The sequence below is a fragment of the Coregonus lavaretus genome (genome assembly GCF_964263955.1).
Source record: "Coregonus lavaretus genome assembly, chromosome: 8".
NCBI lineage: Eukaryota > Metazoa > Chordata > Actinopteri > Salmoniformes > Salmonidae > Coregonus > Coregonus lavaretus.
This window is the reverse complement of record NC_139995.1, coordinates 48,211,987-48,237,293: the sequence shown is the minus strand read 5'-3', so window position 1 is coordinate 48,237,293 and position 25,307 is coordinate 48,211,987.

The window sequence follows — 25,307 nt, the reverse complement described above, 5'->3', positions numbered from 1 at the left end:
TTGTAGCTTACCCGTTGGGAATTGTCTAGGTGCCTTACTCTGGGCGCACACCGAGCAGGAGGAGACGTACACCCTCACGTCCTTAGCCAAGGTAGGCCACCAGTACTTTCCGCTCAAGCAGCGCACTGTACGGCTGATACAGTGAGGGGAAAAAGTATTTGATCCCCTGCTGATTTTGTACGTTTGCCCACTGACAAAGACATGATCAGTCTATAATTTTAATGGTAGGTTTATTTGAACAGTGAGAGACAGAATAACAACAAAAAAATCCAGAAAAACGCATGTAAAAAATGTTATAAATTGATTTGCATTTTAATGAAGGAAATAAGTATTTGAGCCCTCTGCAAAACATGACTTAGAACTTGGTGGCAAAACCCTTGTTGGCAATCACAGAGGTCAGACGTTTCTTGTAGTTGGCCACCAGGTTTGCACACATCTCAGGAGGGATTTTGTTCCACTCCTCTTTGCAGATCTTCTTTAACTCATTAAGGTTTTGAGGCTGACGTTTGGCAACTCGAACCTTCAGCTCCCTCCACAGATTGTTTATGGGATTAAGGTCTGGAGACTGGCTAGGCCACTCCAGGACCTTAATGTGCTTCTTCTTGAGCCATTCCTTTGTTGCCTTGGCCGTGTGTTTTGGATCATTGTCATGCTGGAATACCCATCCACAACCCATTTTCAATGCCCTGGCTGAGGGAAGGAGTTTCTCACCCATGATTTGACGGTACATGGCCCCGTCCATCGTCCCTTTGATGCGGTGAAGTTGTCCTGTCTCCTTAGCAGAAAAACACCCCCAAAGCATAATGTTTCCACCTCCATGTTTGACGGTGGGGATGGTGTTCTTGGGATCATAGGCAGCATTCCTCCTCCTCCATACACGGCGAGTTGAGTTGATGGCAAAGAGCTCGATTTTGGTCTCATCTGACCACAACACTTTCACCCAGTTCTCCTCTGAATCATTCAGATGTTCATTGGCAAACTTCAGACGGGCCTGTATATGTGTTTCTTGAGCAGGGGGACCTTGCGGGCGCTGCAGGATTTCAGTCCTTCACGGCGTAATGTGTTACCAATTGTTTTCTTGGTGACTGTGGTCCCAGCTGCCTTGAGATCATTGACAAGATCCTCCCGTGTAGTTCTGGGCTGATTCCTCACCGTTCTCATGATCATTGCTACTCCACGAGGTGAGATCTTGCATGGAGCCCCAGGCCTAGGGAGATTGACAGTTCTTTTGTGTTTCTTCCATTTGCGAATAATGGCACCAACTGTTGTCACCTTCTCACCAAGCTGCTTGGCGATAGTCTTGTAGCCCATTCCAGCCTTGTGTAGGTCTACAATCTTGTCCCTGACATCCTTGGAGAGCTCTTTGGTCTTGGCCATGGTGGAAAGTTTGGAATCTGATTGATTGATTGCTTCTGTGGACAGGTGTCTTTTATACAGGTAACAAGCTGAGATTAGGAGCACTCCCTTTAAGAGAATGCTCCTAATCTCAGCTCGTTACCTGTATAAAAGACACCTGAGTGCCAGAAATCTTTCTGATTGAGAGGGGGTCAAATACTTATTTCCCTCATTAAAATGCAAATCAATTTATAACATTTTTGACATGAGTTTTTCTGGATTTTTTTGTTGTTATTCTGTCTCTCACTGTTCAAATTAACCTACCATTAAAATTATAGACTGATCATTTCTTTGTCAGTGGGCAAACGTACAAAATCAGCAGGGGATCAAATACTTTTTTCCCTCACTGTACCTGGGTGACCAGAGGATGGTGACGTGTGTGCCCAGAAGATCAGACGATCACGGATAAGAGCAGGCACGTACCGCAGCCCAGCTGGACACTGCGGTGGAGATGGATCTGTGCGTAATGCCTGCTCTATATCCGCGTCCATCGCCCATACTACCGGCGCCACAATGCAGGAGACCGGGAGTATTGGGGTGTTGTCTCTGGGCCTCTCCTCTGTGTCATACAGCCGGGACAGTGCGTCTGCCTTCACGTTCTTTGTACCTGGAATGTATGACAGTTTAAAATCAAACCGGGTGAAGAATAGGGCCCAACTGGCCTGGCGAGGATTCAGCCTCCTCGCTGCCCGGATGTACTCCAGGTTACGGTGGTCTGTCCAGATGAGGAAAGGGTGTTTCGCCCTTCGAGCCAATGCCTCCACACGGGCATGGTTCGGACAACAACCAACAGCACCCGATCACCAACGTTGTAGTTCTGCTCCGCCGGGCTGAGCTTCTTAGAGCGTTGAGACAGGACAGCTCCTATCCCAACCTCGGACGCATCCACCTCCACTATGAACGGTAGTGATGAATCGGGGTGGGCCACTACTGGGGCTGAGGTGAACAGACCCCATAGTTTGCTGAAGGCCAGGTCAGCCTCAGCAGACCAGCGGAGCCGACGGCCCACCCTTCAACAGGGATGTAATGGTAGCTGCGACCTTGCAAAGCCCTGGATAAACCTCAGATAGTAGTTGGCAAAGCCAAGGAAGCACTGCACCTCCTTAACCGTGGTTGGAGTCAGCCAATTACGCACGGCTGAAATGCGATCTCCCTCCATCTCCACACCTGAGGTGGTAATGCGGTATCCGAGGAAGGAAACGGACTGTTGGAGAAACAGACACTTCTCTGCCTTAGTATAAAGGTAATTCTCCAACAGTCGGGCCAGCACCTTGCGAACCAGGGACACATGCTCAGTGCGAGTAGCGGAATACACCAGGATGTCATCGATGTAGACCACTACACCGCGACCAAGCATGTCCCGAAACACCTTGTTCACAAAGGACTGGAAAACTGAGGGAGCATTCATCAAACCATAGGGCATCACCAGGTATTCATAATGCCCCGTGGTTGTGCTGAATGCTGTCTTCCACTCATCTCCCTCTCGGATACGCACCAGGTTGTACGCACTCCTGAGATCTAATTTGGTGAAGAAGCGCGCCCCATGCATTGATTCAATTACCGAAGGAATGAGGGGGAGAGGATAACTAAATCTTATCGTCTCCCTGTTCAGTGGTCGATAATCAATGCACGGGTGCAGACCTCCATCCTTCTTCTTCACAAAGAAGAAACTTGAGGAGGGGGGTGAATTGGAGGGACGTATATACCCCTGGTGCAGGGACTCGGCTGCGGTTTCAGCCTGTGACAGGGGGTATATATGACTCCTGGGAGGTACAGCGTCTCCCCGGAGGTTTATCGCGCAATCCCCCGCCCGATGAGGTGGTAATTTAGTTGCCTGCATTTTAGAGAACGCTTGCGCCAGATCGAGGTATTCGGGGGTAATGCGCACGTGGAGGTACTGTCTGGACTTTCCACTGTGGTTGCACCAACGGAAACATCTAGACACCTACCCTGACACTCTCGCGACCACCCCGTGAGAGCCCTCTGCGGCCTTGAGAAGGTGGGGTTGTGGAGTGCTAGCCAAGGGATACCTAATACCACAGGGAAAGCAGGAGATTCAATAATCGAAAAATTAACCTGCTCAAAATGAGTCTCCTGGGTGATCATGGTGACTGGTATCGTGACTTCCGTAAGAAACCCGGATCCTATTGGTCGACTAGCGAGTGCTCTGATGGGGAGTGGAATGGATAGGGGAACCAATGTTATGCCTTGACGGCGTGTGAATGCCCTGTCCATAAAGTTCCCAGCTGCGCCTGAATCGACTAGCGCCTTACACTGGGGAACTACCATGAGATCGGGAAAGTGGATAGATAGGGTACAGTGTGCAGCAGAGGGCTCTGAACAAGTGTGGGTGTTCGATACCTGGGGTGTTGCGTGAGTGCCCTGCCTGCGCCTCCCGGCCCAAAAGAACGTTGACTACGACGTGTGGTGTATTGTCTCTTCGTGCCACCAGAGTGGCACTGTCGCTGTCCTCCTCCGCTCTCTCGGGCCGGTGGCTCCACCCAGCTCCATCGGCTCGGGATCCAAGTCGTCCGGGGTGGAAACGGGCAGACCCCTACCAGGACGTCCTCTGGCTGCCAGCAGGTTGTCCAAACGAATGGCCATGTCCACCAGTTTGTTGAAGGACAACATGGTGTCTCGGCAGGCTAGCTCCCGTCAGACGTCCTCCCGCAGATGGCACCGGAAATGGTCGATCAGGGCCCGCTCGTTCCACCCGGACCCCACTGCCAGCGTCCGAAACTCCAACACGAAGTCCTGCGCGGTCCTCGTCCCCTGCCTCAGATGGACCAGTCGCTCACCCTCGGGAAAGAGGAGAGCAAACTCCATGTAGTCCTCCAACGCGGCTCCTCCCTTGTTCCACACCGCGTTGGCCCACTCCAGGGCTTTTAGCAGAAGCAGGAAACGAGGACGGACACCTTCTCCCGCTCCGATGGTTCCGGCCTGATGCTGGCGAAGTAAAGCTCCAATTGGAGGAGGAATCCCTGGCACAGCGCCGTCGTCCCATCAAACGCCCGTGGTTGGGATATCTGGATCCCTCCGGGGTGCTGGGGTGTAGGTGGCTGGATCCGGTTGGCCAGCTGGTCTCGACAGATCGAGTTCTCTCATCTCCAGGCGTTGGACAACCTGAAGAACCCGATCCATCACTTCCCCCAAGCTGGCCAGCATCGTGGAATGATCCTGGACCCGTGCCACGACTCCAGGCATGCGCTCTTCTCCCGCTGACTTGGGTGGGTGATTCTGTGATGAGGTGGTGTTGAAGGAGTCAGGCGCAGGAGGGTAAATCACAGAAAAAACAGGCTTTAATCCGCAAAATACAGGTTTACGCAGAACTGCGTCAAACACACTCCAGGGCACAAAACAGGTGCACAGGAAAATACAAGGCACACCGGAAAATACTCCTGTCTAACAAAATACACGAGGTCCACCGAGCTTCACTAACCTTCACAATAAACAATCACCCACAAGGACAAGGGGCAGAGGGAACACTTATACACAGACTAATTAGGGGATTAGAACCAGGTGTGTGTGATAACGAGACAAGACAATTGTGATGATGAACGACGAAGCCTGCCCGAACAAGGAGGGGAGGAAGCCTCGGCCGAAGTCGTGACAGTTTTGGAATATTTGTATTCTTTATAGGCTTCCTTCTTTTCACTCTGTCAATTAGGTTAGTATTGTGGAGTAACTACAATGTTGTTGATCCATCCTAATTTTTCTCCTATCACAGCCATTAAACTCTATAACTGTTTTAAAGTCACCATTGGCCTCATCTTGAAATCCCTGAATGGTTTCCTTCCTCTCCGGCAACAAAGTTAGGAAGGGACGCCTGTATCTTTTTAGTGACTGGGTGTATTGATACACCATCCAAAGTGTAATTAATAACAATGTATGCTTCTTTCTTTTTACCCATATACTGTACCAATAGGTGCCCTTCTTTGCGAGGCATTGGAAAACCCTGGTCTTTGTGGTTGAATTTGAAATTCACTGCTCGATTGAGGGAACTTAGAGATAATTGCATGTGTGGGGTACAGAGATGAGGTAGTCATTCAAAAATCATGTTAAACACCATTACAGTTTTTCTCAATTGCTAAAACACTAAACCCTATTGTCTGAACCAAATGCTCAGTTGCCTGAACCCACTGATTGAATCAATCACTCTTTTGGCAAAACCATAAGCACTTTTCACCTGTTTAGACATAACTTGCCAACACATTTTCATTGTGATGCACCCGTGCTGCATAATGGTGAGCACAGGTGACAAAAGGCAAACACAATTAGAGCACAGGTGTCACCACTTGAACACAACAACTCAAAATTGATCACACTTGTGGCTAATGATGTGAGGGAACATATACAGTAAGCCAGTTCAGAGAGCACTGGTTTGTGAGGCCCTACAATGGATAGAAATCTGAGAGGAAGAGTTCGTGTGAGAGGAGGTCGAGATGGTCGAGGTGGTCAGCGAAGACAAAGAACAGTAATATCTGATGAAATCAGAGCTACTGTGATTGACCATGTTCTTGTCCATGGTATGAGCATGAGGGAGGCTGGACAAAGGGTACAACCAAACATCAGTAGATTCACTGTGTCCACCATAGTCCGAAGATTTAGAGAAGAGAACAGGTAATTACCTTTTTTTGACATTATAGTACAGTATGTAAATGTTGACAGCAATTACTGTATGACATACTATATACTGTACCACAGTATACTGTAAGTAAATATATGTTTCAGTACATCACTGTACCAATGTACTGTAGTATTGTAATGGAGGGTTGGTCTAACTGTTTGTAGGCCTAGTATTCCATGTATATTTTTTGTAACTCCATGTTCTCTTTTTGTAGAATTGAAAGACTGCCACATGGGGGTGGGAGGACAGGTATGTTCTCCCCACACCAAGAGACCCTAATTGTTGATATGGTCCGTGAGAACAATGCCATTAAACTGAGTGAAATTCAGCAGAAGATCATTGAGGACCATTTAAATTTTGAGGGTATCAACAGTGTCAGCCTCTCTACTGTTGATCGTGTCCTCAAGCGCAACAGACTGCGCATGAAACAGCTATACAGAGTGCCCTTTGATCGCAACTCAGACAGAGTCAAAGAGCAAAGATTCCAGTATGTACAGGTTGGCATATATCCAGACACATTCAATGTTGATTACTCTAAGTAGTGATTTACTGTAGTGGCCTAAATCACTTTTTCCGTATCACTTACAAAACTATATCTATTTCTACAGCGGGTTTTTCAACTGGATGCAATGGAAAGACCCCATCAATACATCTACATGGATGAAGCTGGGTTTACAGTAATCTCACTAAAAGGAGAAGGGGAGGCCGTAATGTGATTGGCCATCGGGCCATTGTTGGTGTTCCTGGGCAGCGTGGTGGCAATGTCACATTATGTGCTGCCATCAGCAATCATGGGGTTGTCCACCATCATGCCAACCTGGGGCCCTACAACACTCACCAGCTCCTCATTTTCCTCAATCACATGCGAGAATCTTTGTTAGGGCAGCAGGATGAGCATCCCATATATGTTGTTGTTTGGGACAATGTGAGTTTTCACAGAGCCCTCCAGGTTAGAGAGTGGTACAATATGAACCAAGGTTTTATCAATCTTTGCCTTCCACCGTACTCCCCTTTCCTAAACCCCATTGAGGAATTCTTCTCCTCATGGCGGTGGAAGGTATATGAACGCCAACCTTCCACCAGGGTAAATCTCCTGCAAGCCATGGGACTTGCCTGTGATGACATAGGTGTGGAGGCATGCCAAGCCTGGATAAGGCATGCCAGGGGTTTTTTCCCCCGTTGCCTGGCCAGACAAAATGTGGCCTGTGATGTGGATGAAGTCCTGTGGCCTGACCCAGTACGGAGACATGATGCTGTGGCTGAGTAATGCACTTATTTGTATATTTTTGTACTTTCTTTTTACATGGGCTTACTGTACACAAGTGGCAAACGCATAAGATTTCTGTTTGTTTTTACAAGTGCTACATGTAAATGCACAAGATTTCTGTTTTGTCTTTTTATACAAGTGCTAAATGCACAGTTTTTTTTTGTTTTGCAACATGCATTTAGCCTACAGTGAACAATAAACATGTATTTCTCCAGCTTCATGTCCTGAGCATTGTGTTTTCTATTTTTCTACGTAGTGTTTAGTGACTGTTCAGTAGTGTTTTTAATTTTGATTGACTCGGGGCACGATTTGACAACATAGTTCAGTTTTGAGCACAGATTGAACTGTTTTGAGGTGAAAGTTTGGTTTTGCAAGAAGAGTCTGAGGTTTTGTGTATGTAGCTTGAAAATTGGGTTTTGTGTTCACAGTTAAGAGAAAATGAGAGCAGCTTTCAAGAAATGTGTCTTAGCAATCGAGAAAAACTGTAGTGAGTGAGTCCATGTAACTTATTATGTGACTTGTTAATCACATTTTTACATCTGAACTTATTTAGGCTTGCCATAACAAAGGGGTTGAATACTTATTTACCCAAGACATTTCAGCTTTCATTTGTAATTATTGTTTTTTAAATTGAACAACATAATTCCACTTTATGGGGTATTGTGTGTAGGCCAGTGACCAGACAAATCTCAATTCAATCTTTTAAATTCAGGCTGTTAACAACAAAATGTGGAAAAAGTCCAGAGGTGTGAATACTTTCTGAAGGCACTGTATACTAGTATTATTATTCAACATCTCCTCACCTGGGATTTGAACTCACAACCGCTTGGTTCTCAGCATTCTGATCTTCGTGTTATACCACCATCAATCACTCAATCTAATGTATTTATAAAGCCATTTTTACATCAGCAGACATCACAAAGTGCTTATACAGAAACCCAGCCTAAAACCCCAAACAGCAAGCATTGCAGACGCACATTAGAAGCACGGAGGCTTTTCATAGCCGAGCATGCAGAGGTCGAGAGAGAGAGAGAGAGAGAGAGAGAGCTCACCCCCCACAATAAAAAATTACCAATTGTCACGATCGTCGAAGGAGGAGGACCAAGGCGCAGCGTGATATTCGTACATACTTATTTTATTAAGTGCACACAATAAACAAAACAACAAACGATAACGTGACGTCCTAGGTCTAACACAACCAACACGGAACAAGATCCCACAACTACTGTGGGAAAACAGCCTGTCTAAATGTGGTTCCCAATCAGAGACAACCAGCCACAGCTGACACTCGTTGCCTCTGATTGAGAACCACTCTGGCCAACATAGAAATACAAGAACTAGATAATAGAACGTAGAACCAAAACACATAGACTCTACACACCCTGGCTCAACATATTAGAGTCCCCAGAGCCAGGGTGTGACAGTACCCCCCCCCCCCCAAAGGCGCGGACTGCGACCGCGCCTAAACATAACCGAACAGGGGAGGGCTGGGTGGGCATTCCTTCTCGGAGGCGGTTCCGGCTCCGGGCTTGACCACCACCCTCCAACAATCCCCCCGTAGCGCCCCTGATCCGGTCTGGCCCCGCTGGCTGGAGCTGGACTGGACATCGGTGGAGCGGATTGCTTAGGCTCCGATGTGGAGCAGCTGACCGGTACCTGACCAGGCACCGGTGACCCAGGCACGGGTTGTGCCGGACTGACGACGCGCACCCCTGGCTTGGTGCGTGGAGCAGGAACGGGCCGGACCGGGCTGACGACGCGCACCCCTGGCTTGGTGCGTGGAGCAGGAACGGGCCGGACCGGGCTGACGACGCGCACCCCTGGCTTGGTGCGTGGAGCAGGAACGGGCCGGACCGGGCTGACGACGCGCACCCCTGGCTTGGTGCGTGGAGCAGGAACGGGCCGGACCGGGCTGACGACGCGCACCCCTGGCTTGGTGCGTGGAGCAGGAACGGGCCGGACCGGGCTGACGACGCGCACCCCTGGCTTGGTGCGTGGAGCAGGAACGGGCCGGACCGGGCTGACGACGCGCACCCCTGGCTTGGTGCGTGGAGCAGGAACGGGCCGGACCGGGCTGACGACGCGCACCCCTGGCTTGGTGCGTGGAGCAGGAACGGGCCAGACCGGGCTGACGACGCGCACCCCTGGCTTGGTGCGGGGAGCAGGAACGGGCCGTACCGGGCTGGCGACGCGCACCATTGGCTTGGTGCAGGGAGCAGGAACGGGCCATACCGGGCTGGCGACGCACACCATTGGCTTGGTGCGGGGAGCAGAAACAGGCCGGACCGGGCTGGCGACGCGCACCGTAGGCTTGGTGCGAGGGGCAGGAACAGGCCGGGCCGGGCTGGCGACGCGCACCATTGGCTTGGTGCGGGGAGCAGGAACAGGCCGGGCCGGGCTGGCGACACGCACCGTAGGCTTGGTGCGAGGGGCAGGAACAGGCCGGGCCGGGCTGGCGACGCGCACCGTAGGCTTGGTGCGAGGGGCAGGAACAGGCCGGGCCGGGCTGGCGACGCGCACCGTAGGCTTGGTGCGAGGGGCAGGAACAGGCCAGGCCGGGCTGGCGACGCGCACCATAGGCTTGGTGCGGGGAGCAAGAACAGGCCGGGCCGGGCTGGCGATGCGCACCCCTGGCTTGGTGCGTGGAGCGGGAACGGACCGGACCGGGCTGACGATGCGCACCCCTGGCTTGGTGCGGGGAGCAGGAACGGGCCGTACCGGGCTGGCGACGCGCACCATTGGCTTGGTGCGGGGAGCAGGAACGGGCCGTACCGGGCTGGCGACGCGCACCATTGGCTTGGTGCGGGGAGCAGGAACAGGCCGGACCAGGCTGGCGACGCGCACCGTAGGCTTGGTGCGAGGGGCAGGAACAGGCCGGGCCGGGCTGGCGACGCGCACCATTGGCTTGGTGCGGGGAGCAGGAACAGGCCGGGCCGGGCTGGCGACGTGCACCGTAGGCTTGGTGCGAGGGGCAGGAACAGGCCGGGCCGGGCCGGGCTGGCGACGCGCACCGTAGGCTTGGTGCGTGGGGCAGGAACAGGCCGGGCCGGGCTGGCGACGCGCACCATAGGCTTGGTGCGGGGAGCAAGAACAGGCCGGGCCGGGCTGGCGACGCGCACCATAGGCTTGGTGCGAGGGACAGGAACAGGCCGGACCGGGCTGGCGACGCGCACCATTGGCTTGGTGCGGGGAGCAGGCACAGGCCGGGCCGGGCTGGGAACACGCACTACTAACTTAGTGCGGGGAGCAGGAACGGGTCGGACCGGACTGGGAACACGCACTACTAACTTAGTGCGGGGAGCAGGAACAGGTCGGGCCGGACTGGGAATACGCACTACTAACTTAGTGCGGGGAGCAGGAACGGGTCGGGCCGGACTGGGAATACGCACTACTAACTTAGTGCGGGGAGCAGGAACGGGTCGGGCCGGACTGGGAATACGCACTACTAACTTAGTGAGGGGAGCAGGAACGGGCCGGACCGGACTGGTGACACACACCACTTGCTTGGTGTGAGGAGCGGGACTGGGTTTCTTCATAACCCTCCGCTCCCTCAGCTGCCTACTCAGATCCTCTCGCCTTGCCTCTACTCTCTCCTTCTCCCTTATCGCCTCCAGTAGCTCCTCCCTCTGAACCACTAACTCCTGCTCCCTCTGGACCAATAGCCCCCTTAACCTGGTGGCCTCCTCTCCTAACCTCCCAATACGCCCTGTGGCTGCCTCCTGCTGCCCCGTCGCCCATGCCGTGTACCCCCCCCTAAAAAATTTTTGGGGTTGCCTCTCGTCCATCCGACGATGACACTGTTGACGCCGTTGCTCCTCTCTCGCCAGGGCCTTAACTTTAGCCCATGGCCCTTCTCCCGCGAGCATGTCCTCCCAGGACCACCATTGGCCCACCTGGGCCATCGCCAACCTCTCCTGCTCCTTACCCGGCGCTTTCTCCTGGACACGCTGCTTGGTCCTGGTTTGGTGGGATCGTCTGTCACGATCGTCGAAGGAGGAGGACCAAGGCGCAGCGTGATATTCGTACATACTTATTATGTGCACACAATAAACAAAACAACAAACGATAACGTGACGTCCTAGGTCTAACACAACAAACACGGAACAAGATCCCACAACTACTGTGGGAAAACAGCCTGTCTAAATGTGGTTCCCAATCAGAGACAACCAGCCACAGCTGACACTCGTTGCCTCTGATTGAGAACCACTCTGGCCAACATAGAAATACAAGAACTAGATAATAGAACGTAGAACCAAAACACATAGACTCTACACACCCTGGCTCAACATATTAGAGTCCCCAGAGCCAGGGTGTGACACCAATATCCCCTGTACTGCATACTCACCTTTTCCTCTACCCCACGATACAAAAACAACACCACACATCACAATAACCCAAACCTCACCACCTCTACAACCGTAAATACAGACCATCTTCCCCAGCTATACAGACAGCCCCCCCAACACACCATATCTCTTTAAACATCTCCACACTTTTTATCATTTTATAAAACTCAAATTACACCCTAAGGCGTGCAGACTATCCCATTAAATAATAGTAAAGGGTCTGTTATCCCTCCACCTTTGACCCTGTTCCTCCTTGTTATCCAAATAGCTAACTTTGACTGAGCAAACAGAAAATTCAACAACACACAATTTTCCTTTTCCTTATTTGAATACCTGTACCCCATTATAAACATCCCGACAGTAAAACCCACCCCCAACCTCTCACACAGATATTCCAACTGAGACATTAAAGGCATTAACCTGGCACACACAGAAAACACATTAATCACAATTTCACTCACTCCCGGTTCAACCCATGCTAACCAGCTGTTAGTGGCTAGGGCTCCATGTAAAACCCTCCACTGGAGGTCCCCTGACCTCTTTGGTACTGGGAGTTTGTAGAGCCCCCTCCATCTAAAACCCACCATACTCTCCGCCCCACATACCCCCTGCCACTGATGTGCCTTCACTCCTGTTAGGCTCCTGATGTTCCGTACCTTAATACAGAGGTTGTAAAGGGCTTTACCTCCCACCCCTTCAAACTCTCCCAGACTCGGAGTGTTAAAATCTAACAAGTCCTCCAGACCCCCTTGCCAGTCCCCAGTCTCTGCCGTCACGTGCAGTGGCGGAAACACTGGTGGCCCCTCCCCCTTTGGCCTCTCAAACACCCCCTTTACTGACTCAGACAGTCCCTCCTGGACTTCCCCCAGGAATCTCTCCAGCAGCCTAAGAGATGTTAGTCCTGTTTGTTGTGCTAGGACTTCTGGGGTTTTCCATCCATCCTCTTCCAGCAGTCGCAGGTCACCCAGCCTTAGTAATCCCGCTGCCATCAGTCGCCTCTTCAGGGTGGCTGACTGAACCGATCTCAAAAGGATGACTGGGTTGTGGAAGATAGGCTCCTCCCACACCCACAGCCCAGGCTCCACACCCCCTTCTCGTGTGGGCCTTAGTAGCTGCCAGGCCCTCAGCACCGCAGAGTAAAAATCAGAGAGTCCTGCTATACTCAGTCCCTCCAGCCTCATGAGGAATAGCTGCCGGTCCAACCCTAATCCGCCAGCTCTCCTCAGCAGCGCGCATGCTGGCTCCCTCCATCCGACATCAGTATGGTACAGCAGTCTCTGTGCCGCCTTTAGTCGGAATGCAGCCACCCTGCTCTCCAGTTCCACCAGGCCCTGTCCTCACATACAACACTGCCGCCCTCAGCCAGTGATGGCCCGACCAGAAAAAATCCACCAGCTTGCGTTGCAGGTCTGCGAGCAGACCGGCGGTGGGGTTGAGGACAGCCAGTTTATGCCACAGGGAAGATGCCACCAGGTTGTTGATTATCAGCACCCTCCTTCTATATGACACTTGGGACAGGAGCCACCTCCACCTGGCCAGTCTTGACACCACTGCCTGTGACAGCCCCTCCCAGTTCTTCCTGACCCACCTCTCCGAGCCCAGGTACACCCCCAATATTTTAAGCCCTTCACAACCCCACTGCAACCCCCCTGGAAGCAGAGGGGCCCTATCCCCCCAAGCCCCACATAACAGAGCGTTGCTCTTTCCCCAGTTTATCTTAGCTGACGAAGCTCCCTCGTACACCTTCAGACTATTCTCTAGTGCCTGCATATCCTGACCATCCCTGACCATCACAGAAACGTCATCTTCATACGTTGACACTGCTATGCCTGTCCAGCACACTCCCTGCAGTCTCCTGCGTAGCAGGCCCAAAAAATGCTCAATGGCTAGTGTATATAACTGCCCTGATAGAGGGCATCCTTGTCTAATGCCATGCCTCACCCAGACTGGCCTACTGAGCCCCCCTCCCACCTTAACCATACATGATGCCCCTGCATACAACATCTTCACATAGGCCAAAAACCTTTCCCCAAACCCAAACACAGACATCACATTAAACAGATACTCATGGTCCACTCTATCAAAAGCCTTCTCTTGATCTAAAGAGACCAGACCAAAGTTCACATTAGAACTTCTCGACAAGTCCAACATGTCCCTGATTAAGAACAAGTTGTCCGTGATTAAGCGTCTTGGTACGCAATATGTCTGGTCCTTGTGTACTATAGAGTCCAGATGGGACTTCAGTCTGTTAGCGAGGACCTTGGCAAATATCTTGTAGTCCGCACAGAGCAATGCCACAGGCCTCCAGTTCTTAAGTTCACACAAGTCTCCTTTTTTGGGCAGGAGAATCAGAGCCGCCCGCCGGCAACTCATCGGCAACTCTCCTACCCCGACGCATTCACGCAACACGCAAAAGAAGTCCAGTCCAATTATTCCCCAGAATGTTTTATAAAACTCCACTGGGAGTCCAACGACCCCGGTGCACGGCCGGGGAACATCTGGGTTACGGCCTCTGCCAGTTCATGGGACAACAGGGGAATGTCCATTTCATCCCTCTATACCAGAGAGAGCTTAGGGAGTTCGGCAAAGAAAACCTGAGCACACATAGGATCACACAGTTCTGCCCTATACAATTCAGTATAAAACTCCACTGTCCGCTCCCGCATCTCCCCCACCACAGAGGTCACCCGCCCATCCGAAAGCCGTAGACAATGCATACCCTTGGCTTCACCGCTCTGTCTTTCCAAACCAAAGAAGAAGGAGCTGGGAGCATCCTTGTCCTTGAGCATGGAGAACCTAGCTCTTACAAGTGCTCCCTTTGCTTTAACCTGGAAAAAACTGCCCAGGTCCCTACGTAGTTCAGCTAGATTAGCCTGGAGGCCTACATTGCCTTGCCCCACCAGCTCTACCTCCATCTCACTAATACTACGCTCGAGTTCCCCCAATACTCTCCTAGCCTCTGAGAGAGCTGTATACTGTTGGCAGAAAAGCAGAATTTGGACTTTTCCCACATCCCACCATTGACTCAGAGACTCATACTCCTCTCTTCGCTGCCAGCACCTTTCCCAAAAAGTCTGGAAACCTGAGCAAAAAGTGGCATATTGTATGAGCTTTACATTAAACTTCCAATAGGATGCCTGCCGAGGCCCTGGTGAAATAGACAGCCGAGTCATGGTTATGTGATGATCCGAAAAACCCACCGGGAGAATGGTAGCGCCCAACAGCCTGTTGCTCTGATTCCTGGACATGTACAATCGATCAAGCCGGGCTGCACTCACCCTAGCCCCAAAGACCTTCACCCATGTATATTGTCTTGTGTTGGGATGTCTAGTTCTCCAAACATCAACTAGGTCAAATTGATTAATAATGCCCCTTAACACCCCCACTGAGCCTGAATGAGGCTCCTCCCCATTTCTGTCTTCCGTAAAATCCATCGTACAGTTCCAGTCCCCGCCGACCACCAGCGTCTCCTCAGGCAATACCTGGGAGAGTTCCTTTCTAAGACACCCAAATAGAAGCCCCCTCTCTCTCCCTGTGTTGGGCGCATACACATTTATAAAGACAAAACCCCTGTTGTTAATTTCTGCCTTTACTACAAGCAGTCTACCCGTACAGACCTCTTTTGAGGAGCACATTTTTACAGACAGACCCGGTACAAAAAGGACTGCCACCCCTGCACTAACATTTGTCCCATGGCTCAGCACACTTGCCCCTTTCCACCAGAGCCCCCAATCAACTTCATTCCCCACATCGCTATGCGTCTCCTGCAGAAACAACACTTGTACTTTCTTTTGTTTTACATATTCACCCAACACACTCCTCTTTCCCGCATCTCTGGTGCCATTAATATTAAGCGAGCCTACCCAAAGAGTCTCCATAAGAAGTGGGAGAAAAGCCAGCAAAGAAAGAGACCAATAGCAAAGCTCAAAAAGCTCCAGTGCCAGAAAGAAAACTTTCATCTAAACAGTGTCTGAAGGTAGACCTTTACGCACAATTTTGACCCACTTCCTCAACCTAAACCGTTTCCTGGGTGAGAGGACACCATGCCTCTCATTTTTCATAGCATGTTGCACTGATCTTACAAACTTTCCCGGATCGCAAAAAAAAGCCTCAAGATTAACTTTTTTCCCCTTAGTCTCCTTCAGGAACCTTGACAGTTCCGTCACCGTGTACTTTGACCCCTCTGACTGACTGGCTGTCAGCTCTGGACCCATTGAGGAAGAGTCTGAAAAGAAATCCTCCTCATCGGCTTCTTCCTCAGACTCACCTTCCTCCTCCTCATCTCCATCTCCCAACGTGACCACCTGCCCTTCCTCTCTAGTCAGGGCCTCCCCCCCAGAACCAGGCAAAGGTTCCTTGGTGCCTTTCACCACACCAGCCTCTCCCCTCCCACCTCCTTTCTTCTATCCCCTTTTTCCTCTTCCGCTTGACACCCTCCTCCACCCCTCCTAGTCGCTTACCCTTCCCCACTACACTCTCCTCATCCACTAGCATAACCTGACTAGGCCCAGCATCATCTACACCACCATCCATAACACGACTAGACCCAGCCTCATCTACACCACCATCTATAGCATGACTAGACCCAGCCTCATCTACGCCACCATCTATAGCATGACTAGGCCCAGCTTTAACTACACTACCATCTGTAGCATGACTAGGCCCAGCCTCTGCTGCCTGTGTCTCATGGCCCCCTGTACGTTGACCTTGATTTCCCCCATTGGTGCTTGAACCCTCACCTTCTCTACGGCCTTTATCTGGGCACGCAAAGCTCTTATGCCCCAAATCCCCACACTCAAAGCACCGTAGACTATCTGTGCTGGCAAAACCTGCATAGAGCCCCTCCCCATCCAGTATGCCTACACTTTGGACATCAAAGTTAATCTCAGTTTTGTTAGAAATATGCTAAAAAAAAAAAAATTATCTTTATCATAGTGATTTGGGGGTAATATTAGAAGAGAATAATATTCCCCACCAACATTAGAAAACTATACAGAAATCCCCTCAAACTGCTGAAATAAGTACAGTGCCTTCAGAAAGTATTCATACCCCTTGACTTATTTCACATTTTGTTGTGTTACAGCCTCAATTCACAATGGATTAAATAGTCACCCATCTACACACAGTACCCCACAATGAAAAGTGAGAACATGTTTTTAGGCATTTTTGCAAATGTATTGACATTATAACAGAAATATCTCATTTACATAACTATTAACACCCCTGTCTGTATCACCTTTGCACATCTGTATTTGGGGATTTTCTTCCATTCTTCCTTGCAGATTTTCTCAATCTCTGTTAAATTACATGGGGAGTGGCGGTGAGTTACATTTTTGTCTCATCAGACCACAAAATCTATTGCCTTATGATGTCAGAGTCTTGCATGTGCCTTTTTGCAAACTACAGGTGTGCTGTCATGTGCCTGTTTCCCATGAGTGGCTTCCGTCTGGCCACTCTTCCATAAAGCACAGATTCATGAAGTGCTGTGGAGACTGCTGTCCTACTGGCAGGTTCTCCCATCTCAGCCAAGGAACTCTGTAGTTCTGTCAAAGTGGTCATTGGGTTCTTGGTCACCTCCCTGACCAAAGTCCTTCTTGCCCAGTTGCTCAGTTTGGTCGGATGGCCAGCTCTAGGCAGAGTCTGGGTAGTTCCAGATTTTTTCAATTTCCCAATGAAGTAGACCACTATGCTCTTGGAAACTTTCAACACTTTTTTTAATACCCTTTATACCCTTTTTTATACCCTTCCCCAGATATATGCCTCATCACAATTCTGTCTCGGAGATCTACGGACAGTTCCTTGGATCTCATGGTGTAGTTTCTGCACTGACATGCACTGTCAATTGTAGGACCATATATAGTCCTAACAATTGAATTGGCCACAGGTGGACTCCAATCATGTTGTAGTGACATCTCAAGGAGGCTCAAAGGAAATTAGATGCACCTAAGATAAATTTGGAGTGTCATAGCAAAGGGGTGTGAATACTTATGTAAATGAGATATTTCTGTATGTAATTTTCAATACATTTGCAAAGATTTCAAAAAACATGTTTTCACTTTGTCATTATGGAGTATTGTGTGTAGATGGGTGAGGGAAAAAAAAATATTTAATCCATTTTTTATTGAGGCTGTAACAACAAAATGTGGAATAAGTCAAGATAGATCTACTATAGGTACTGAATGTGTAGGAGAATACTACAGACTTTGTTGCGCAGCAGAAAGATAAGCTCACCTAAAACCCAGAGGTTGTATGTTCAAATACCAGGTGGCGTCATTTTTTAGCTGAACAGTGCACCACTTGCTTAAAAAACAAACAAAAAACATACCATTTATTCTTTACTGATAATGTTTTGGAATGGTTTGAAGAACCCTTTTGGAACCATTTTTTCTAAGAGTATGTGTAGTTTCATGGTATCAAGTTGACATTGTTGTCACATTTATTTCACATGATATCATGTTTTCACGTTGCTTTTACATGTTGTCACACGTTATCACAAAATATCACCATATAGTGGCATTTGGCTTGCTTTATAACTTTTTTGTTTGGCTGAGTCCGTCCTCTTCCTCCATCTCTCTCTCCAGTGTCGTCTCTTCGTCACCAGTGTCCTCCAAATTGAACATCCCTGGGAGCTACGTAAAACCGCTAATGTGTCAAAGAGACGTCGGAACACAAGTTCCAGTAATCTTGATCATAATGAAATGTGTTGAGTTCAGTCAAAAGCTGCTGTTTTCCAGCTACCCTACGTCGCACACCTCAAGGCAGAGACATCAGAGGCTGAGGAAGAAAGTTGATTCCAGCTGAGTGTCAAGGGCTGATGTAATGTGGTGTGGGAGTCAGGCGCAGGACACCGAAGCTTAGTCCAACAGTCTTTACTAGTGAAACACTAGGCAAAATACAATAACGGCCTCAACAAAAAACAGAGGCGAGCGATTACGCAAACTGTGCGTAAACAACGAAAACAACAAACATAGAGAAACACGCAGCACAACGGACAGGCGTAACAATAACACACAAACTAACCAACACAAAGCAGGCAACTTATAGGACACATAATCAGACACAAACGGACACAGGTGCAATAGACAGACAAAACCAATCTAACATCGAAACATCTAACGGTGGTAGTTAGTACTCCGGGGACGGCGAACGCCGAAGCCTGCCCGAGCAAGGAGGAGGAGCAGCCTCGGCAGAATCCGTGACAGTACCCCCCCCTTGACGCGCGGCTCCAGCCGTGCCCCCCGACCCCGGCCTCGGGGACGACCAGGAGGACGCGGAGCCGGGCGCGTGGGATGACCACGGTGGAACTCAGTCAGGAGAGATGGATCTAGGATATCCCTCCTAGGCACCCAGCACCGTTCCTCCGGACCGTACCCCTCCCACTCCACGAGATACTGGAGACCCCCCATCCGACGTCTCAAGTCCAAGATGGTCCTGACCGTGTACGCCGGAGCTCCCTCGATGTCCAGTAGGGGCGGAGGGGTCTCTCCTATCTCACCTTCTTGGAGTGGACCAGCTACCACCGGCCTGAGAAGAGACACATGGAACGAGGGGTTAATATTCTTATAATCAATAGGCAGTTGTAACCTGTAACACACCTCGTTCAATCTCCTCAGGACTTTAAAAGGCCCCACAAACCGCCGACCCAGCTTCCGGCAGGGCAGGCGGAGGGGCAGGTTTCGAGTCGAGAGCCAGACTCGATCTCCCGGTGCGTACACCGGACCCTCACTGCGGTGGCGATCGGCGCTCGCCTTCTGTCGACGGATGGCCCGCTGCAGATGGACATGAGCAGCGTTCCACGTCTCCTCCGAGCGCCGAATCCACTCGTCCACCGCAGGAGCCTCGATCTGGCTCTCGTGCCATGGTGCCAGAACCGGCTGATACCCTAACACACACTGGAAAGGGGTTAGATTGGTGGAGGAGTGGCGGAGAGAGTTCTGTGCCATCTCTGCCCAGGGGATATACCTTGACCACTCCTCCGGACGGCCCTGGCAATAGGACCTCAGAAACCTACCCACATCCTGGTTGACTCGTTCTACCTGCCCATTGCTCTCTGGGTGGTAACCCGAGGTAAGGCTCACCGAGACCCCCAAGCGTTTCATGAACGCCCCCCAGACTCTGGAGGTGAACTGGGGACCTCGGTCAGACACTATATCCTCGGGAACCCCATAGTGCCGGAAAACGTGGGTAAATAGGGCCTCAGCGGTCTGTAGGGTAGTAGGGAGACCCGGCATTGGGAGGAGACGACAGGCCTTGGAAAACCGATCCACAACGACCAAAATGGTGGTATTCCCCTGGGAGGGGGGAAGGTCGGTCACAAAATCCACCGAAAGGTGGGACCATGGTCGTTGTGGAACGGGCAGGGGATGTAACTTACCCCTGGGCAGGTGTCTAGGCGCCTTACACTGGGCGCACACCGAGCAGGAGGATACATAAACCCTCACATCCCTAGCTAACGTTGGCCACCAGTATTTCACGCTAAGGCAGTGCACTGTCCGGCCAATACCGGGATGTCCAGAGGAGGGTGATGTATGAGCCCAATAAATAAGGCGATCACGAACCTCGAGCGGAACGTACGTCCGCCCCACAGGACACTCTGGGGGAGTAGGGTCGGTACGCAATGCCCGCTCGATCTCCGCATCGACCTCCCACACCACCGGAGCCACCAGACAAGACTCCGGCAGTATGGGAGTAGGCTCAATGGACCTCTCCTCTGTGTCATACCGCCGGGACAGGGCGTCTGCCTTACCGTTCTGGGACCCTGGGATGTCTGTGATCTTAAAAACAAACCGGGTCAGGAACATGTTCCACCTAGCCTGACGAGGGCTCAATCTCCTAGCTGCCCGGATGTACTCCAGGTTACGGTGGTCAGTCAGAATGAGGAAAGGGTGTTGAGCCCCCTCAAGCCAATGCCTCCACACCTTTAGGGCCTGGACCACAGCTAACAGCTCCCTGTCCCCTACGTCATAATTACGCTCCGCCGGGCTGAGCTTCTTAGAATAGAACGCACAGGGGCGGAGTTTGGGTGGCGTGCCGGACCGTTGCGACAGGACTGCCCCAATACCGGCCTCGGACGCGTCTACCTCAACTTGGAATGGTAAAGCGGGATCCGGATGCGCCAGCACCGGAGCCGAAGTGAACAGGTTCTTCAGTTTAACAAATGCCCTGTCCGCTTCAGCTGACCACTGCAAACGCACCGGACCCCCTTTAGCAGGGACGTAATGGGAGCTGCCACCTGTCCAAAGCCCCGGATAAACCTCCGGTAGTAATTAGCAAAACCCCAAAACTGCTGCACCTCTTTTACAGTGGTTGGAGTTTGCCAATTACGCACGGCCGACACACGGTCAACATCTATCTTCACACCAGACGCGGACAACCGATAACCCAAAAAGGAGATGGACTCCTGGAAAAACAAGCATTTCTCTGCCTTGACATACAAGTCATGCTCCAACAGCCTCCTCAACACTCGGCGCACCAGGGCTACATGCTCGGCTCGTGTAGAAGAGTACACTAGGATGTAGTCGATGTATACTACCACACCCTGCCCATGCATGTCCCGGAAAATCTCATCCACAAAGGATTGGAAGACTGAAGGAGCATTCATTAACCCGTATGGCATGACGAGATACTCGTAATGACCCGAGGTGGTGCTAAATGCTGTTTTCCATTCATCCCCCTCCCTAATGCGCACCAGATTGTACGCGCTCCTGAGATCCAACTTTGCGAAGAACCGCGCTCCGCGTAATGACTCCGTCATAGTCGCAATCAGAGGAAGAGGGTAACTGTACTTAACCGTGATCTGATTGAGACTACGGTAATCAATACACGGGCGCAAACCCACATCCTTCTTCTTCACAAAGAAGAAACTCGAGGAAACCGGGGAAGTGGAGGACCGTATGTATCCCTGTTCCAAGGACTCGGCTATGTAAGTCTCCATAGCCGCTGTCTCCTCTTGAGACAGGGGATACACACGGCTCCGCGGAAGTGCCGCTCCTGTTTGGAGATCTATCGCACAATCCCCCTGTCTATGAGGTGGCAGCCGTGTTGCCCTAGTTTTGCTGAACACAAGTGCTAAATCCTCATATTCAGGGGGAATGCGCATTGCGGGCACTTGGTTCGGACTCTCCACCGAAGTCGCCCCTAAGGAAACACCTAAACATCTCCCTACACACTGGGCAGACCACTCCATAAGAGCCCTCTGTTGCCACGCAATGGTAGGATCATGGGCGCTTAACCAGGGAAGCCCCAGCACCACGGGATACGCAGGAGAGTCGATCAGATAAAACTGAATGATCTCCTCATGACCCCCCTTCGTAGTCATCTTAAGTGGTGCTGTGACTTCTCTGATCAACCCCGACCCCAGCGGCCGGCTGTCTAGGGCATGAACATGAAAGGGGGCTTCCACCGGCCGAAGGGGAATTCCTAACCTAGAACAAAATTCACGATCAACAAAATTCCCAGCTGCGCCTGAATCTACTAGCGCCTTATGCTGGGAATGAGGTGCCACCTGTGGAAATCTCACAGGTATACACAGGTGACCAACAGAGAGCTCTGGGTAAGTGGGGCGCCTACTCACCTGAAATGACTCCCCAGTGCGTGGCCTGTTGTCCCCTCTCCCAGGAGACCCTCCCCAGCACCTAGCCGCAGTGTGCCCTCCACGGCCACAGTTGGTGCAGGGGACGGCCCCCCTCGGGTTCTCTCTCCTCCTCTCCCTAGCGCCAGCACCCCCGAGCTCCATGGGAATCGGCTCGGAGGTGCTGGAGGGCGGAATGGACGACCCCCATTCGGGACGTCCGCGGGTAGCCAGCAGGGTGTCGAGACGGATGGAAATGTCCACCAACTGGTCGAAGGATAGGTTGGTGTCCCTGTAGGCCAGCTCACGACGAACGTCCTCTCGTAGGCTACACCGATAATGGTCGATGAGGGCCCTCTCATTCCACCCCGCCTCAGCCGCTAAAGTCCGGAACTCCAGGGCGAACTCCTGTGCACTCCTCTTCCCCTGTTGGAGGTGGAACAGACGCTCCCCCGCCGCCTTCCCCTCAGGTGGATGATCGAACACAGCCCGAAAGCGGCGGGAGAACTCCGCGTAGGTGATGGTGGCGGCGTCTATTCCCCTCCATTCAGCGTTGGCCCACTCCAACGCCTTGCCGGATAGACAGGAGATGAGGGCGGAGACGCTCTCGTATCCCGAGGGCGCCGGGTGTATGGTGGCCAAGTAGAGTTCCACCTGCAGGAGGAACCCCTGACACCCGGCTGCAGTACCATCATATGCCCTCGGGAGCGAGAGCCGAATGCCACTGGGTTCCGGTGCTGGGAGAGGAGGACTGGCCGATGGTGATGGTAAGGTGTGCGACGGCGTAGGCACCTCTCCAGTAACCAAACGGCGCAGAGTGTTGGACACCTCGTTCATGGCGGCCCCAAGTTGCCGGATCATGGTGTCTTGATCGCTGATCCGATCTTCCAGCGACTTGGGTGCCGCCGCTGCTCCTGCTGACTCCATGTGGTGTGTTATTCTGTCAAGGGCTGATGTAATGTGGTGTGGGAGTCAGGCGCAGGACACCGAAGCTTAGTCCAACAGTCTTTGCTAGTGAAACAGTAGGCAAAATACAATAACGGCCTCAACAAAAAACAGAGGCGAGCGATTACGCAAACTGTGCGTAAACAACGAAAACAACAAACATAGAGAAACACGCAGCACAATGGACAGGCGTAACAATAACACACAAACTAACCAACACAAAGCAGGCAACTTATAGGACACATAATCAGACACAAACGGACACAGGTGCAATAGACAGACAAAACCAATCTAACATCGAAACATCTAACGGTGGTAGCTAGTACTCCGGGGACGGCGAACGCCGAAGCCTGCCCGAGCAAGGAGGAGGAGCAGCCTCGGCAGAATCCGTGACACTGAGGAACTGCGAAAAAGTCTGTCACTAATTAGGTTCTGTTCGCTTCCCCCAGACTGTAATAATAATTGGGTACTTAAAGTTTGTAGATTAAAAAGCTAGGTGCCTTCATCTTTAAAGTAGGGGTAAACTGAGCCGCTAAGTACTGTAGATTAGTAGCATTTACCACCCATACGTAGGTAGTGAGCGATTGATTACACAAATACTACCTGGTATAAAGTAAACATACGTTTGAAGAGCTTTGAAGAAGATACGTTATCTAACAAAATCAAAGTAAAAATGTTCCTCGGCCATTGTAGTCTGTGCACTAATCTGTGTTTTAAACAAAATGTAAAAAATATAAGTGGAAAACACTTAGAAAACATGACATACACCATTTAGCAAATGTAGGCCATTTGTTTCCAGAGAGGAAAACATAACCGAGTAGCTCTTGAACAGACAGGTGATCCGCTTATAATGGATGATATTCCCAGTGGTGTTTATTTATAGTTAATTGATAATTGAGGTCTATGAAGAGATGCTCATTAAATCATAGCCAATACGCCTGCCTATAAGGTTGCATGCCATTTACTGAGAAACAAGCCTCCTGAGTGTTTTAATGCTTCCCACTACTGAAATGCACTCTGAAATTAATAATTAATATGGAAAATACACTTCACTCATATTACCACTGGGCACAAATGTCAATTCAACGTCTATTACACGTTGGTTCAACATAATTTCATTGACATTTTTTGGGAAACAACATTGATTCAACCAGTGTGTGCCCAGTGGGTTACTAGAAAAGCAGAGCCTTGAGGGACCTCACTTTGAGCCAATGACCATTCATTTTGACTGCAACATTCTACCAGTCTAATAAATACATTTCAAATATGCTATCGAAAAATTATCATTTGGTTGTGTTTATGAAGGTCTTGGGTAACATTAGAATACCCCCCAAAAAATATTTCAAAGAATTTTCATTACTTTATGTTACTGTAGGCATTCTGCTGCCATGCATGCATGGAACAATGGTTATTCTTGGAAAACGTGATATTTTTAAATAGAGCTCATCTCTTCAATTTTGACAGTTATTTGGCAATGGTAAGTGTTTTGGAAAACAGAATCAGATTTTTCGGATACTATATAGAAATATCTTACCTGCATGTGACTCTGTAGGAGGATTTGAAAAAGTCACTTTTTGCCGTCTGTTGTCAAAATAATTCAAATTATGACATGTCCTCTTAAAACTGCTTATAACACAAATTCTGTTTGTGATATCGAAATTCTAACAACATAAACATGTTAAATAAACGTATTAAGGAAAAGTTAAGGATGGAGGGGGGCATGACTTAAAAAATCAATTGTGGTATTTGGTATTTCCGTGTAGCTCAGTTGGTAAGGCATGGCGCTTGCAACGCCAGGGTTGTGGGTTTGATTCCCACAGGGGGCCAGTATGAAAAATAAAAAAAATTATCCACTAACTGTAAGTCGCTCTGGATAAGAGTGTCTGCTAAAATGTAAATGGTTTTGGTATTTTATTAGGATCCCCATTAGCTGTTGTGAAAGCAGCAGCTACTCTTCCGGGGGTCCACGCAAAACCTGAAACATGACATAATACAGAACATTAATAGACAAGAACAGCTCAAGGACAGAACTACATCAATTTAAAAATGGCACACGTAGCCTACACTAGACACGTGCTCTTACATGCATTTACAGTTGAAGTCGGAAGTTTACATACACTTAGGTTGGAGTCATTAAAACTAGTTTTTTAACCACTC